The sequence below is a fragment of the Manis pentadactyla genome, chromosome 11 (assembly GCF_030020395.1).
Source record: "Manis pentadactyla isolate mManPen7 chromosome 11, mManPen7.hap1, whole genome shotgun sequence".
Taxonomy (NCBI): domain Eukaryota; kingdom Metazoa; phylum Chordata; class Mammalia; order Pholidota; family Manidae; genus Manis; species Manis pentadactyla.
In genome coordinates, this window is record NC_080029.1 from 60,870,693 (window position 1) to 60,885,050 (window position 14,358).

General features: G+C 38.7%; 1 long non-coding RNA gene across 1 annotated transcript in view; it reads left to right on the forward strand.

Moving 5' to 3' along the window:
• LOC130679520 (uncharacterized) overlaps positions 1-14,358 on the forward strand; it is an 82,246-nt gene that overhangs the window by 22,264 nt on the left and 45,624 nt on the right. Inside the window, exon 2 of the long non-coding RNA XR_008992504.1 lies at positions 14,192-14,297. This is a non-coding gene — a long non-coding RNA (uncharacterized LOC130679520). The remainder of the gene's footprint in view (positions 1-14,191; positions 14,298-14,358) is intronic.

The following is a 14,358-nucleotide window of genomic DNA, read 5'->3' on the forward strand; positions in this document are numbered from 1 at the left end:
GATCACTTGACTGGAGGCAGAAACTAGACAATGAAAATGAAAGGGAAAGAAATAAATTCCAGAAGTTTGAGTTAGTCTTAGTGTAACAGAGTGAAAAAGACTTGGCATCTCTGCATTCATATTGTATCTGTCTCCTTTGCTGCCTTAACCTCTGAGTGAAAGAGTTTCTGCTTGGCTCTGCACATAGGCTTGTTTATCATCAAAAGGAGTTTGCCCATGATCAAGATTGATGCAACTAGGCCCTTACATGAAACTTGCATCCCTTGACGAGAAAAGGAAGTATATACAAAAATTATGACTGGTTTGTCTAGGATTTACAGGAGTGTTGTGGCCAGACCCATGTCAACAAAATGAATGGAGTCAACTAGCCAAGGACAAGCAGTGTCACCACCCTCCTCAGACCCTTGCTAACGCCTGGATGTTTGAGGCTGACCTTAGCCTCCCTCCTGCTCTTCCCTCCCTTCCTTAGCATAAAAGAGGCTTGAAATCAACCCTGAGTTAAGATGGTTCTTTAGGTCATTAGTCTGCTATATTCTATGTTTACTGACTTTCCAAATAAAATGAGTTTTCTTGCCCTAAGACCTTGTCTCCTGACTTATTGGCCTGTTGTGCAATGAGTGGTACAAGTTTGGACTCAGTAACGTTAATGACAGTAAGTCTGACTCTGAATGGATGTAGAAAAGTCTCAAAATTATCTCCCTCATTCAATTGCCATGAGACTTAACATTACACCAAGACAGATTGATCCTGTGGGTTCACTCCATGGACATCCTAATTTAAAATGCAGAATTCCTATAGAGGCTGGCTCTTACCAGGAAGGTAGCCATAAAAAAACACAATTTGGCATGAACTAGTATATTAGGGTTATTCTTCTTAGGTAGATAGATAGAATCTGGGCACTCAAGGAAATGAAGGTTTCAATAAAGCAATCTTATCTAGCCCCATGGTTTTAAATACCATCTGTGTGCTGATGGCTCCCATTTTATATCTCTAGTCTCAGCCCTGAACTCTAGACTGCCTACTAGACATCTCCATTTGGCTGCTTTTTTATTAGTTTCTTAAACTCAGCATATTTGCGTTTGCCAAGAAGCAGATACCAAGATGGAATTAAAGGTCTATCCCATCTACTGGGGAAAATGTGAGAAAAAATGGGGAGTGAGCTTTAAGAGGGAGAAGCTGAAGGAGGCTGGAAGTGCTGTGAGTTGTGATTCAGGGCTGATCCTTGTGAGAGACGAAGGGAAGAAAGCAAGGTTGGGTAGGAACTTTGGTACAGTTCTAAGAAAGTTTCTGCAAAAGGTTGAAGGGGAGCCCTTGAGCCAAGGTCGCCATCAGAGGAGTCCTGCAGCTCTCTGCATGGGCATGGCTTTGTATTCCTAGCGGTCGTCATCCAGGAGCGACCTGGAGGAAGCACGACCTTGGTGTGAACTTGCTTCAACAGCTAAGCCATTGGTCCACACACTCCCTGCCACTGGAGGTTTGAGAGTCATGTTTTCATGGCCGCCACATGTCCCTAGACAAACTTTTGATCATTCTTCACATCTATTATTCTAGTTTTCTTCTCATTTCCCTAATTGGTCAATGTCAGACAAACTCTAGTAGCTGCTTGCCATCTCCACCACCATGTAGTCTACTTTGCTTTTGCCATCCCTAATGTCTGTTCTCCACAAACAGCTGGTGTTCCTTTTTAAATCAGATCTTGTCACCAATCTGCTCAAAACATTGCCATGGCTTCCCATTTCATTCAAAAGGAAGTCCAAACTCTCTAGCACGACCTTCAAATCTCACAGGATCTGACCTCCTGGGGTAGCTCCCTCAGACAATCCTCCACCATTTCCTCTCACTCACTCAGCTCTTCCAAGAACACAGCCCATTCTTCCCACAGGTCCTTTGCACTTTCTGTTGCTTCTTCTTGGGATGCTCTTATCAGATATTCCTGGGGTTCACATTTTTAAGTCTTCCCTCAAATATTACCTGATCAGAGCATTGTTCTTTGGCCAACTTAAATTAACTCCATTTTCTCCAAAGCATTGAGTACCATGTGATATATATTTATCATTTTTGTTTGTTGTGTATTTTTCCTAATTAGAATGTTAAGTCCTATGTAGGTCAAGACTTTATCTGTTTTGTTTATAGCTATTTCCCAAAGGTCTGTCATATAAAAGGTTTTGAATAAGTATTTGTTGAGTAAAAGAATAAATACAGTTTAAAAATATACAAAATTTGTACTATACTGAACTTGTATTGTGCTTTATAACACCATATTTCATAATCTACTTTTGCTTAATGTATCATGAACATTTTCTACTATCTTAAGCATTCTTCTATGGCATAAAATTCCATTTTATGGCTGCAATTTATTGTATTTTATGGATGTGTCATAGTTTATTTAACCCCCATTATTTCCAAATTTTTAATGTGAATAATATCATAATGAGCTCAGTGGGGACATAGACCAAGTATATTTTGCTCACCATTTTATTCCAAGTGCCTAGAAAATATTTATTCATTGAGCAAATGCATAAATGAACATATAGAAAATATTTGACTCATTTTTATTACTTCCAAAGATTGAAACTTAGAAGTGGAATTGCTAGCTCTATGTATTGATTTTGTCAAATAAAATTATATTATATAATATTGTTGTCAAATCAAATCATATTATATAACGTCTTTATTATTTTTTTATTTTTTTATTTTTTTATTTTTTTATTGAAGGGTAGTTGACACACAGTATTACATTAGTTTCAGGTGTACAACACAGTGATTCAGCATTTATATACATGATAATTCTAGGTACCAGCTATCACCATACCAAGTTGTTACAATATTTTGACTATATTCCTTATGCTATACATTACATCCTGGTTACTTATTTATTTTACAATTGGAAGTGTGCTTATATATATATATATATATATATATATTTTTTTTTTTGTGAGGGCATCTCTCATATTTATTGATCAAATAGTTGTTAACAACAATAAAATTCTGTATAGGGGGGTCAATACTCAATGCACAATCATTAATCCACCCCAAGCCTAATTTTCGTCAGTCTCCAATCTTCTGATGCATAATGAACAAGTTCTTACATTGAGTACAAATTCTTACATAGTGAGTAAGTTACATGGTGAACATTACAAGGGCAGTCATCACAGAAGCTTTCAGTTTTGTTCATGCATTATGAACTATAAACAGTCAGTTCAAATATGAATATTCATTTGATTTTTATACTTGATTTATATGTGGATACCACATTTCTCTCTTTATTATTATTATTTTTAATAAAATGCTGAAGTGGTAGGTAGATACGAGACAAAGGTAGAAAACATAGTTTAGTGTTGTAAGAGAGCAAATGTAGATGATCAGGTGTGTGCCTGTAGACTATGTGTTAATCAGAGCTAGACAAGGGCAATAAACATCCATGTATGCAGAAGATTTCTCTCAGAACATGAGGGGGGAGGTTCTAAGCCTCACCTCTGCTAATCCCCATTTTCTCACCTGATGGCCCCCTGTGACTGTGCCTGTCTTAGGTTGTTCCTCCCTTGAGGAATCTTACCCGTCTCTGGCTACCCAGTCATCTTCCAGGGCCATACAGGGAAATGTAAAGTTGGTAAGTGAGAGAGAAGCCTTATTGTTTGAAAAGGTTAGCTTTTTACTTCTTTGCATGTTTATGCCCTGTGGCTTCTATGTCCAGCATTTGTCTTGGGAAGAATTATGATACTCGGTAAATTCGACATGTGGCACGAGTTCTATTTAAAGGTTGTGATTAGGTAGGAAGAAGAAAAGCTATAGAAGTAGCAGGCAGAAGAAAACCTGGCAAGATTGATTATTTCTTTGACATATCTTCTTGTAGAGTAACTTCAGCATGGATAGGTTTTAAACTACTAATTAAATTATGCATTGCGCACACACATTAACATAATAGGAGTATAGTTGCATAACCAAAGCATACCTGTAATTACCAGCCATCTCCAGTGAAACCAAGAAAACCAGTTAGGCACCTTAGGCATTTGTGAAAACTTATCTATGATATGGTGGATATTGTCCAGCTGAACATGAACAGTCTGAGAGAATTCAGATAAATTAGAACAACCCATTCCTGGGGACTGTTCACATCCCATATGTTCTTTTAACAGTAAATAGTCTGTGGTTGTAAGATTTTGGAGTGCTACAATTTGCACTTCTCCTAATTCTTGGTTGAGTTCCAACAGTATAGATCCAGTCCAATTTGTTGTTTTACTGTATGCACAGGCCAGCTTAGATATCTCCTTCATCATTCCCATGGCAAGTCCAGGAACTGGTGGGATGAGTGCATCTACACCTGTGACAGTGCGTGGATCTTTGTTGGGGTTTTTTTTTTTTTGCTGATCATCTTCTGTCATGAGTAATTTTTGGGTCCCGAGAGTGCTGATGTTGGAAGTTCTTTTTCATATCGTATCTTAGTTCATTTTCGGGGTAGCCAAATTAGGCTTTGATCCTCTGTATAAAGACAAACAGACCCTTTGCCTACACTTTTATATGACCTTTATATTATTGTGTAGAACTCATTGGAGGTCACCACACAGGAACTGCTTTTTTTTTTTTTATAATTAATCTACACTTACGTGACGAATACTTTGTTTACTAGGCTCTCCCCTATACCAGGTCCCCCCTATATACTCCTTTACAGTCACTGTCCATCAGTGTAGCAAAATGTTGTAGAATCACTACTTGTCTTCTCTGTGTTGTACAGCCCTCCCCTTTCTACTACCCCCCCATGCATGCTAATCTTAATACCCCTCTTTTTCTACCCCCCTTATCCCTCCCTACCCACCCATCCTCCCCAGTCCCTTTCCCTTTGGTACCTGTTAGTCCATTCTTGAGTTCTGTGATTCTGCTGCTGTTTTGTTCCATCAGTTTTTCCTTTGTTCTTATATTCCACAGATGAGTGAAATCATTTGGTATTTCTCTTTCTCTGCTTGGCTTGTTTCACTGAGCATAATACCCTCCAGCTCCATCCATGTTGCTGCAAATGGTAGGATTTGCCCTTTTCTTATGGCTGAGTAGTATTCCATTGTGCATATGTACCACATCTTTATCCATTCATCTATCGATGGACATTTAGGTTGCTTCCAATTCTTGGCTATTGTAAATAGTGCTGCGATAAACATAGGGGTGCATTGGTCTTTCTCATACTTGATTGCTGCATTCTTAGGGTAAATTCCTAGGAGTGCAATTCCTGGGTCAAGTGGTATGTCTGTTTTGAGCATTTTGATGTACCTCCATACTGCTTTCCACAATGGTTGAACTAACTTACATTCCCACCAGCAGTGTAGGAGGGTTCCCCTTTCTCCACAGCCTTGCCAACATTTGTTGTTGTTCGTCTTTTGGATGGCAGCCATCCTTACTGGTGTGAGGTGATACCTCATTGTAGTTTTAATTTGCATTTCTCTGATAATTAGCAATGTGGAGCATCTTTTCATGTGTCTGTTGGTCATCTGTATTTCTTTTTTGGAGAAACGTCTGTTCAGTTCCTCTGCCCATTTTTTAATTGGGTTATTTGTTTTTTGTTTGTTGAAGCATGTGAGCTCTTTATATATTCTGGACGTCAAGCCTTTATCGGATGTGTCATTTTCAATATATTCTCCCATACTGTAGGGTTCCTTTTTGTTCTATTGATGGTGTCTTTTGCTGTACAAAAGCTTTTCAAGTTTAACATAGTCCCACTTGTTCATTTTTGCTGTTGTTTTTCTTGCCCGGGGAGATATGTTCAAGAAGAGCTCACTCATGTTTATGTCTAAGAGGTTTTTGCCTATGTTTTCTTCCAAGAGTTTAATGGTTTTGTGACTTACATTCAGGTCTTTGATCCATTTGAATTTACTTTTGTATATGGGGTTAGACAATGGTCCAGTTTCATTCTCCTAGATGTAGCTGTGCAGTTTTGCCAGCACCATCTGTTGAAGAGATCGTCATTTGGCCATTGTATGTCCATGGCTCCTTTATCAAATATTAATTGACCATATATGTCTGGGTTAATATCTGGATTGTCTAGTCTGTTCCATTGGTCTGTGGCTCTGTTCTTGTGCCAGTACCAAATTGTCTTGATTACTATGGCTTTATAATAGAGCTTGAAGTTGGGGAGTGAGATCCCCCCTACTTTATTCTTCTTTCTCAGGATTGCTTTGGCTATTCGGGGTCTTTGGTGTTTCCATATGAATTTTTGAATTATTTGTCCCAGTTCATTGAAGAATGTTGCTGGTAGTTTCATAGGGATTGCATCAAATCTGTATATTGCTTTGGGCAGGATGGCCATTTTGACGATATTAATTCTTCCTAGCCATGAGCATGGGATGCGTTTCCATCTGTTAGTGTCCCCTTTAATTTCTTTTAAGAGTGACTTGTAGTTTTCAGAGTATAAGTCTTTCACTTCTTTGGTTAGGTTCATTCCTAGGTATTTTATTTTTTTTGATGCAATTGTGAATGGAGTTGTTTTCCTGATTTCTCTTTCTGTTGGTTCATTGTTGGTGTATAGGAAAGCCACAGATTTCTGTGTGTTGATTTTGTATCCTGCAACTTTGCTGTATTCCGATATCAGTTCTAGTAGTTTTGGGATGGAGTCCTTAGGGTTTTTTATGTACAGTATCATGTCATCTGCAAATAGTGACAGTTTAACTTCTTCTTTACCAATCTGGATTCCTTGTATTTTTTTGTTTTGTCTGATTGCTGTGGCTAGGACCTCCAGTACTATGTTAAATAACAGTGGGGAGAGTGGGCATCCCTGTCTAGTTCCCGATCTCAGCGGAAATGCTTTCAGCTTCTCGCTGTTCAATATAATGTTGGCTGTGGGTTTTTCATAGATGGCCTTTATTATGTTGAGGTACTTGCCCTCTATTCCCATTTTGCTGAGAGTTTTTATCATGAATGGATGTTGACCTTTGTCAAATGCCTTTTCAGCATCTATGGAGATGATCCTGTGGTTTTTGTCTTTCTTTTTGTTGATGTGTTGGATAATGTTGATGGACTTTTGAATGTTGTGCCATCCTTGCATCCCTGGGATGAATCCCACTTGGTCATGGTGTACGATGGTTTTGATGTATTTTTGAATTCGGTTTGCTAAAATTTTGTTGAGTATTTTTGCGTCTACGTTCATCAGGGATATTGGTCTGTAGTTTTCTTTTTTGGTGGTGTCTTTGCCTGGTTTTGGTATTAGGGTGATATTAGCTTCATAGAATGAGTTTGGGAGTATCCCTCCTCCTCTATTTTTTGGAAAACTTTAAGGAGAATGGGTATTATGTCTTCCCTGTATGTCTGATAAAATTCCGATGTAAATCCATCTGGCTCGGGGGTTTTGTTCTTTGGTAGTTTTTTGATTACCGCTTCAATTTCGTTGCTGGTAATTGGTCTGTTTAGATTTTCTGTTTCTTTTTGGGTCAGTCTTGGAAGGTTGTATTTTTCTAGGCTGTTCTTTCTAGGCTGATCTTTCTAGGCTGTTCTTTCTAGGCTGATCAACACAAATCAATACTGTTGATTTGTGTTGACTCTCTTTTCCTCTTAAGAAGTCTTGCTAGAGGCTTATCTATTTTGTTTATTTTCTTGAAGAACCAGCTCTTGGTTTCATTGATTTCTGCTATTGTTTTATTCTTCTCAATTTTATTTATTTCTTCTCTGATCTTTATTATGTCCCACCTTCTGCTGACCTTAGGCCTCATTTGTTCTTCTTTTTCCAATTTCGATAATTGTGACATTAGACCATTCATTTGGGCTTGTTCTTCCTTTTTTAAATATCCATGGATTGCTATATACTTTCCTCTTAAGATTGCTTTTGCTGCATCCCACAGAAGTTGGGGCTTAGTGTTGTTGTTGTCATTTGTTTCCATATATTGCTGGATCTTCATTTTGATTTGGTCATTGATCCATTGATTATTTAGGAGCGTGTTGTTTAGACTCCATGTGTTTGTGAGCCTTTTTGCTTTCTTTGAACAGTTTATTTCTAGTTTAATGCTTTTTTGTGTGAAAAGTTGGTTGGTAGGATTTCAATCTTTTGGAATTTACTCAGGCTCTTTTTGTGTCCTAGTATGTGGTCTATTCTGGAGAATGTTCCATGTGTACTTGAGAAGAATGTGTATCCTGTTGCTTTTGGATGTAGAGTTCTGTAGATGTCTATTAGGTCCATCTGTTCTAGTGTGTTGTTCAGTGCCTCTGTGTCCTTACTTATTTTCTGTCTGGTGGATCTGTCCTTTGGAGTGAGTGGTGTGCTGAAGTCTCCTAGAATGAATGCATTGCATTCTATTTCCTCCTTTAGTTCTATTAATATTTGTTTCAGGTATGTTGGTGCTCCTGTATTGGGTGCATATATATTTATAATGGTTATATTCTCTTGATGGACTGAGCCCTTTCTCATTATGTAATGTCCTTCTTTTTCTTTTGTTACTTTCTTTATTTTGAAGTCTGTTTTGTCTGATACCAGAGTTGCAACACCTGCTTTCTTCTCTCTGTTGTTTGCTTGAAATATCTTTTTTCCATCCCTTGACTTTAAGTCTGTGCGCGTCTTTGGTTTTGAGGTGAGTCTCTTGTTAGCAGCATATGGATGGATCTTGCTTTTTTATCCATTCTGTTACTCTGTGTCTTTTGATTGGTGCATTCAGTCCATTTACATTTAGGGTGATTATTGAAAGGTATGAATTTATTGCCATTGCAGGCTTTAAGTTTGTGGTTACCAAAGGTTTAGGGTTAGCTTCTTTACTATCTTACTGTCTAACTTGAATCGCTTGTTGAGCTATTATAAACGTGGTCTGATGATTCTTTATTTCTCTCCCTTCTTATTCCTCCTCCTCCCTTTTTCATATGTTGGGTGTGTTGTTATGTGCTCTTTTTAGGAGTGCTTCCATCTAGAGCAGTCCCTGTAGGATGCCCTGTAGAGGTGGTTTGTGGGAGGCAAATTCCCTCAACTTTTGCTTGTCTGGGAATTGTTTAATCCCTCCTTCATATTTAAATGATATTCGTGCTGGATACAGTAGTCTTGGTTCGAGGCCCTTCTGTTTCATTGCATTAAGTATATCATGCCATTCTCTTCTGGCCTGTAGGGTTTCTGTTGAGAAGTCTGATGATAGCCTGATGGGTTTTCCTTTGTAGGTAACCGTTTTTTTCTCTCTGGCTGCCTTTAATACTTTGTCTTTGTCTTTGATCTTTGCCATTTTAATTATTATGTATCTTGGTGTTGCCCTCCTTGGATCCCTTGTCATGGGGTTCTGTGTACCTCTGTGGTCTAAGAGGCCATTTCTTCCCCTAGTTTGGGGAAGTTTTCGGCAATTATTTCTTCAAAGACATTTTCTATCCCCTTTTCTCTCTCTACTTCTTCTGGAATACCTATAATTCTTATATTGTTCCTTTTCATTTGGTCACTCAGCTCTCTTAAAATTCTTTCATTCCTGGAGATCCTTTTATCTCTCTCTGCATCAGCTTCTCTGCGTTCCTGTTCTCTGTTTTCTAGTCCATTAATGGTCTCTTGCATCTCGTCCATTCTGTTTTGAAGTCCTTCCAGAGCTTGTTTTATTTCTGAATTCTCCTTCCTTAGTTCTTGCATATTTCTCTGCAAGTCCATCAGCATGGTTATGACTTTTGTTTTGAATTCTTTTTCAGGTAGACTGGCTAAATCTATCTCCCCAGATTCCTTCTCAGGGGAAGATGTAGCAGATGCCGAAGCTGTCTGGGTTAGTCTTGTCTGGATCAAATTTTTTTGCCTTTTCATGTTGACAGGTGCTATTGACTGTCAGCTGGGAGGGCCAAAATTTTCACTTGCTACTGGCCTTTCTTTACTGGGACAACTGCGACCCCTAGTCGCTTGTGTTGGGTAATTGAGTGTAGACTGGGTCTTTGTGTCTTGCCTGGCTGGAATGGAGGAATTTCCCTTTCTGTGGGCGTGGTCTGCCTTAGGCTGCTTCTGTGCTTTCGCAGCGTCCGGAGGGGTAATGGATGGGGGGGCTCTTTGGCTGTTTACCTCCGTGAGGGGTCTCAGAGCTGTTGCCTAGGGGGTTAGTACACCCGGTTTTCCCTGTAATTTCCAGCTGCTGTACTGTGACCTGGGTTGTTTCCGTCAAGCTGTTAAGTCCCTGTCCCTTTAAGACTTTCAAAAAGCCCCCGCTTTTCTTTGTCACAGGGGCATCAGCTTCGGCACCTGCTCAGAGGTCTTACTGCCCTGTTTCCCCAGTATCTAGGGCCCTCTGCCCACGCACTGTGTCTGTGCTTTGGTGGGGTTGGCTGGGGCTGGGTGTTGGGCAGCCCTGGGCTCCGTCTCCCTCCCGCTCTGCCTGCTCTTCTCCCGCCGGGAGCTGGGGGGAGGGGCGCTCGGGTCCCGCAGGGCCGGGGCTTGTATCTTACCCCTTTCACCAGTCGCTGTGTTCTCGCTGGTGTAGCTGCAGTCTGGCCACTGTCCTGCATCTTCTGGTCTCTCTTTTAGGGCTAGTTGTGTTTGTTGTATTTTCAAAAGTATATATGTTTTTGGGAGGAGATTCCCACTGTCCTACTCACGCCGCCATGTTGGCTCCACCCCCTATGACGTCCTCTTAAAAGTGGTCACTTTATGTTTCTTCTGGCAAGATATGAGGGCCTACCTTGGTCAAAAAGTATTTATCAAGGTGAAACTTCCCCAATTTACAATGACTAATATTATCTCATTTAATTTACATTCTTTCATACCAGAGGAGTTACATTTTTTCATAGATTTATTGGCCATTTGCAAGACTTCTTAAATGGAACTCCTGTTCTCATCCCTTGATATTTCAGGCATTGGTTAAAAGTATAGTTATGAGGCCTGGTTCTGCCATTCATGAGCATCTTGTTTTTGTAAGTTACTTAGCTATTTGGAATTTTAATTTCTTAACTGTAATGTGGGAAAAATAATGGTGGGCTGTCTCCTGTGGCTCCACGGGGCAAGTTGACAAGGAATCTGGGTTGGAGTCAGCTTCATGCTTACGGTGTTCTTCTCAGCCTTTGTATGCCCAGGAGAGTGGGGTTTTAAAGGAAGAACAATTTTTTCCCCTGGGTATGTGGTGGGGAGTAAATAACAAAAGGCATGTGAAATCTATAGTACAGTGCCTGGCACAGAACAAGGGCTAATATGTGGGAGGTCCTGTCATTGTTGTTATTTTATCTGTGTTACATTGTGCTGCTCTGGGAATGTTATCCATATTTCACAAATCTGTGGAATCCTGTGGCCTAGTAGAGTATCTGGGATACTAGTAAATATTAGGAGTGCCTTAGCTACTCCATCAATGTGCATTGTATGATAAAATATCACATAAACCTTTGTAACGATAGGATTCTTTGTCTTAGCTAAAGTTTCTGCCTTCTGATTAGTTCCCTGTTCACCTGGTCTTAGAGCATCTGCTTCAGTCTTCCAAGTTAGCTTGCTCCTCCAAACCTTGACCTCAGGTCAGCCAAGTTATGGCATAATGGTTTCATCCTGCCCAACAGAATTCTTAGGCCTGATCCTTCCTAGAGAGTTACGGGCTATTGTAGACTATGAGCTGCCTAAGTGGAGAGTCAGAAGAGGTGTCATTTCATCTATCTTTTTCTGTCCCAAAGATAGTTCATTACCCATAGTTTCTCTATATCTAAAAATATCCTTACTATATTTTATTTAAGCACTTTGGGAATACCCAGGAGAAAGCAGAATTTCATTTATCCATAAATAACCAGGAGTGCACATTCTTTAGAAGGGGAGTGCTCTAAGGAGACAGATAACTGATGGCATTTTCTTTGCCCTTCCAGATATCCTTTAGAGAGATGCCCTAGAGAGATATATGATAAAGTATGAATAAGATGGAACAAAAAACAAAAACAAACAAAACCATAGAGATCAACATACTTTAGAAAATAAGTAAGAGTACCCAAATTCATGAAATCGAATGTTCTATTAAAATATTTTCCTATCCTCATCCCCATTGCCATTGCCCATTTAATTTCACTATGGGTTGGTCTGTTGGGGTTTCTGGAGGTCTCAGTTTAATTTGAGACTTTGCTATGGAACCAACTAGCAAAAAAGGAAAGCCCAGTACAATGATTGCTCCAAATGCACTGATTATATTTATTGAGGCTGTGTTGAAATGGTGGTCAAACTTCCTTTTGGGAAATACTTACTTGATGGGAGATTTAACATTTATGGTTGATATTCCTGAATTAGCATAACTATGGCTGGAATCATTTTTCTTTTTTATCATTCTTTGCCATGCCTTACTTAGTCACTAAATGCTCTCTGCTCTGAGCAACTTTGATAGATGAGACAACATGTTTGTAAGTAACAGATATATTTGTCGTGCTTGCCAAATAAGAAAGAACTGTGTCTTTGCCATTGCAATGTAACTGGAACAGATGTCTGAATATTTTAACCATGGCTGATGTTGTAAATTAAGATTTTGGTCATGGGAATAAATTAAACTTTCTACTTAATCATTTTATGATGTGGTAGAAAACAGGGTCATTCACATGGTAGCCTTCTTGACAAGTCACCAACCATCTGGAGAAATAAACAAATACCCCTCTTCAATTAAATTTTTAGATGTTTAAAAAATATGTGAAGTAGAAATATTTTGACTCCACAAAGAAGAGTAAGTTCAGGAATCAAATAACACTGACTCTAACAGAAAATATAAGCTTACTGTTCAATTGTATGGAAAATAATAGTACAAAAATGAATTTTGTTTTATTAATTAGCTGCTTTATATGTAACATGACTGGTTTCAAAAGGGTTTTAAAAATATACAATGATACATTTGTACACCAAGATGAGATAACTTTTTAAAAGTGAAAAAATAGGGACAGAGAATGCCTGAAAGTATAATGAAGCTCCTGGCAAGAGGCACACACTAAAAGCATGCTGTGCAGTTTTTGCCCGAGGTGGGTCGCAGATTAATGGTAAACTGCACTTTTTTGTATATGTATTTACTTACTTATATTTATGCACTTGGGAGTTAATTTTACTCATATAATAATCAAGTATATTAATTAATAAAACTAGATATTTTTTACAGAGGAGAAAAACCTATACAATAGTCTCTCCTATCCACAGGAGATATGTTCCAAGATCCCCAGTGAATGTTTGAAACTGGATAGTAATGAACCCTCTATAGACTATGTTTTGTCCTATACATACATACCTATGGTAAAGTTTAATTTATAAGTCAGGCACAGTAAGAGATTAACAACAATAACTAATAACAAAATAGAATAGTTATAGCAATATAATAAAAGATTTTATTTTTTACTATAGTAAAAGTTATGTGAATATGGTCCCTCAAATTTTCTTATTGTACTATACTCACCCTTCTTACAATGATGTGAAATGATAAATGCCTACATGATGAGATGAAGTGAGGTGAATGACCTAGGTATTGTGACCTAGTGTTAGGTTATATTGACCCTCTGATGATACATTAGTAGGAGGGTCATCTGCTTCCAGACCATGGTTGACTGTAGGTAACTGAAACCATGGAAAGTGAGATGGCAGATAAGGGGGGACTGTTGAATACAGAACACACGATTTTCCCAAAGTCATGCAAAGTGTATATGTAGTTTGCCTGAATTGAGCTATGCTTCATTTTTCTCATTCTGCTTGAGTAGACAGTCCAATAGCATTAAAAAAATTTGTTTTCTCCTTATGAGGAAATCATCAGATGGCTTGGTAATTTGTTTTGGTGTCCCTTTTATTATAAATATTTTGTCTTCTAAATAGTAAAGTTAGAGGTGAATTATAAATCTCCCCATAAGGGAATGGAATTGCTGGACAGAGATATGAGTTTGTCTGCACAATAAATTACCATGATCTAATTACAACAATCTCTGCGGAGACTGTTCTGAAAGGATCCTAGCACATTTCAAGCAAATTGTTGAGTGCAGTAATGATGAAAGCTTCATTTGGCAAGCTCAGGGGGTGATAACAAATGTTAAGAGATAATTCTTATAAAGAGAAACGGTGAAATAAGGCAAATGTATGAAAGGTTCAGCAAAATAAACATGTTCAGCTCAAGCATTGCATGATCACAGCAAAGGCTGTTTATTCTCTTATACTAATGTGTTTTGTAGAATTCCATAAATTTCACTTCAGTTTTCATGTGAAGGCACATATTAAAAGAAATATTTTGCTCCTTGGACATCTAAGCTTGTGAAAGAGCACTGTTCTGAAGTCTGCTATAATGCTTTCTTTGGTTCTTTGCAGAAGTGGCTTCAGAGCGGAGGCCGCTCCGGCCGAGGTCCTCCTGGCTCTCCAGGACATGAATGGTGCTACACTGAGGATTCTGCTTAGCAGTCAAGAGTGGCAAATAGTAAAGTTCCCTTCTGCTCCTGTTGATCATAAAAGGCTTTGAAAATAGGAATGTTAAATGT